This window comes from Neoarius graeffei, chromosome 26 (genome assembly GCF_027579695.1).
Source record: "Neoarius graeffei isolate fNeoGra1 chromosome 26, fNeoGra1.pri, whole genome shotgun sequence".
Taxonomy (NCBI): domain Eukaryota; kingdom Metazoa; phylum Chordata; class Actinopteri; order Siluriformes; family Ariidae; genus Neoarius; species Neoarius graeffei.
In genome coordinates, this window is record NC_083594.1 from 53,636,307 (window position 1) to 53,639,977 (window position 3,671).

Consider the following 3,671-nt stretch of genomic DNA (forward strand, 5'->3'; position numbering starts at 1 on the left):
CACTTTGCTTTTCTTTTGGATTTTACTCTTTGGTTTTTTTTTGTCTTTTGTTTTGCCCTGTATATAGTGTATATAGTTTAAATAAACCTTTTGATTCTTTTTCTACTTCCGCCTCACGCCTCTGCATTTGAGTCATCCCCCTGGTGGCCTAGTGGGGGTTTGCTGGATTATCACACCAACGAACCAGGTTCGAATCCCAGCAAAACCCTAACAGTCATAGCCGTTTCCAGACTGCTAACTGTAGTATTTAGTTCAGAAAAGTGTTTGTCGACAGTGTTGTTCAATTTTCCAATGGCCACTAGCACGTCTTCAATTGTTGCTGCATCATTAGCAATATAGCCAGGGCTAGCTCCGCCATCCTCTGTGTCCTCAGAACAAGTGGTGCCTTTGTCATTGTTCTTTCTCCCTCTGCCTTTCGACATATTGTCTACTTTGTGCAGGTCCCAGAAAAGTGGATTTAATGGAAAAAATAGATTTTAAAAAGAGGTTTGAGATAGAAGTTACCAGAGCTCTCTAAAACACGTCTACACCATAGCCACCTTGGCTCCGCCCCCCCCCAGTCCAAAACTGTTGTGCTGGTATCGGATGAGTTAAGAAAGAAAGAAAGAAAGAAAGAAATGATGTAAATTATGAAGTGAAACGGAGATAAACAAGACACATACTGATCTTCAGTGCGAAAGTTGTTCTTTGTCAAAATAATTTGTCAAAAAAAAATGGTGAGAGAAATAAAAGTTCTCAGAGGCCGCTTTCTTTCATTCTTTATTTTTATTTATTTCAACATTGTTTACAGTCCAATAACTTCCAGCCATGTACTCAATGTATGAGGAATAAAGAAAAATAAAAGACACTGAACCGGCTTTTTATTACTTTTCTTGAAAAAACACTTTTTAAAAATTATTATAGTTTGTTTTAATCATCAGTCTCACCCTCTGCCTATTTACACGCATACAGGGGACATATATATATATATATATATATATATATATATATATATATATATATATATATATATATATATATATAAAGGGTTTATAATTATTTTCATCATTTATAAATGCCACTGTGTCAGTCATGAACACACACACACACACACACACACACACACACACACACACTTCATTAAGTCCAGAGTACAGAGATTAAGTAAACATACAGTATTTACTACACACACAAATACACTTCTACAAAAACTAAAACCTTTGACTCACTCCATTTTTTTTTTACCTTTTCATAAATGTCTCACACACTGAGTCTGTACTGAGGGTTATACGTATGTTTTACTGTCACTGTCACACTTGTAGTCAAAACATCAACATCATGATATGAAAATATACAGGAACATGAATACTAGAGTCATTAAAAATATATTCATCATGAAATAAATCTGCTCTCTGGGACGACTTCTGCCTCAAACCCTGAATCCAGGTGGATTATAATCACAAGCGATGGAAGAGCTGATCGATATATAAACATATAGTTGTATATTTTGTGATTTTTATATTGTACTTACTTTTCTGTGCTTCTTAAATATAGCACTTTACACTGGGATTATAAACTGTGCTCTTGTAAAAAAGTTAAACTCACGACACAGGGTATTATTGAAGCACATAATGCTGGAGGATTTATTATTAATATTATTAATACACTGCAAAATAAAGTGAAATGTAGCTTGAGTATAGTCCAATTCATTTTATCAAATAACAACAAACCCTTGAAGTATCTCAACATTTTTTTCTTTCATCTGCCTGTCAAAGAAAATGTCAAGCTCCAAATTTGGAGCAAAAAAATCTACAAATAAGTTTAATCATCTTATATTTGAGTGATAATATCATGATAAGAATTAGTATAAATATGCAGGTGATGATAGGAAATCGTGCGCTATGATTGGTCGAGAAATTCAGACTATTTCTCAATAATCATCTCGAGCGACTCGGCAAAACAGCATCCGATCGCTTCGCCACCGTAAGTGAGGAAGAATTCATGATGAAAGAAAATGCTGTTCCTAAAATAAAAGCATGCGCCGAAGTTTGGTCTAATGCTGCGTTCATGTGCTATGGGAATTATGGTAAATACCAAACGCCGACATGGAAAGCACACATGAACGCCCCCTCTTGTGGTATTTTCCACTGGGCAACTCGTAGAAAATTTTGATACACGAGTTGCCGAGATGAGATGAACTTTAACCTTTTCAACATGGCGGCGAGCGGTACAAGACACTTGAATGTTAAGCACTGTACGCTACTAAAGTTTTTTTTTTTTACTAGTACTAGTGGGTAGTTTTTTGTGTCTATGCAATGTTGCGTCATTAACAAGTGTAATATAATACATTAGAAATCCGTTTCCTTTAAAAATGTGTTGTTATGGTTTGTTTTTACCTATCCAGAGCAGACGCTATTGCTAACGATAGCTAACTAACTATTGCTAACTTGAATCTGGTCCACCATCTTTAATTTGTCAACAACAACAAAAGCATGTGAACACAACACACTGGTAAATACCACTTCCCAACTGGAAAATATCATCTTCCCATAGCACATGAACGCAGCATAAAACTATTTAAAGGTCAGGTGGGATTGTGATTTATTTTATCTGTTTCAAAACAAAGTATTTTATGTGAGTCGGTGTAGATAAGCGACACAAGTCTGCGCCGCACCGCTATTACATTTACATGAAGCTTTTGAAGTTTGGAATAAATTATTTTTTTAAATACGATTTTTAATTTTTTTAAAATAATCACCTGTGTATTTATACTTAAACAATTTTCCACCTCAGGCTCAGTGAATATCGGTGAATAATAACCTCAACTTCATCTCAGATATTATTCACCGATATTCACTTCACCTCTGGTGAATAATTGTTAAATATTCCATACATCTGTCCATAGTCAAGATATTTTCACTTTCTTTTTTTTACAGTGTGTGACTCGGATAATTTTGCAGCTCGGATATTGAAACCACTGACACGGGACACGACGAGATGTTTAAGACGTTGATCCATCTAACGATCTGTCTGATCACCGAACGCGACTACAGCGACGAGTGAAAAGTACCTCAGGCATAAACACACACACACACACACACACACACACACACACACACACACACAATATGTTCCTTACAAACATTTAGTAGTATAAAGGCTATAGAACTCTGACTAATAAAATATAATAGAGATTTTTTGTATCCTGTTGTTGGTCTCTACAGTAGGTTAAGTATTTTAATGGCTCTAAATTGTGCTTTATCGCAGAAAGTGCTGAAGCTACTGTGTTCCATCGTCATCCAATGATCATGCTCACGATTAATTAATTTCCTTTCATTCTGAGATCGCTCCGGATAATTAGCCGTCGTGTTAAACACCATCTGGGAGTCGAAGTTGCTGAAGATTTCAAAGCAGAAGAGAAGTAAATCAGGATTATTTCTGTTAGTGTCGATTGTTAATATTCGAAAGTCATGTCCTGTTTGATTGACTCAGAAACGTTACGTCGTCATCGTGGCACTCAAAACCTTTCTGAAAACCTCACACAACAAAACTAAGGTGCCAAAATTCTCCCCTTTTATCATTCTATGAATATGCAAATTAGAAACACTCATCTCTTCAAGCCCCGCCCCTGTGGTCTGGAGTCTTGTCGCAGAATCTGACGTGTGACGCAGAGAATAACACACTCCGTGTCA

General features: G+C 36.0%; 1 protein-coding gene across 1 annotated transcript in view; it reads right to left on the reverse strand.

Moving 5' to 3' along the window:
* Nucleotides 1–1,031: 1,031 nt before the first annotated feature.
* slc38a3a (solute carrier family 38 member 3a) overlaps nucleotides 1,032–3,671 on the reverse strand; it is a 90,436-nt gene continuing 87,796 nt past the window's right edge. The window contains exon 16 of the mRNA XM_060911011.1: nucleotides 1,032–3,671. This exon is cut by the window's right edge and continues 1,818 nt beyond it. The gene's annotated coding sequence lies outside the window, so the exon portion shown is untranslated.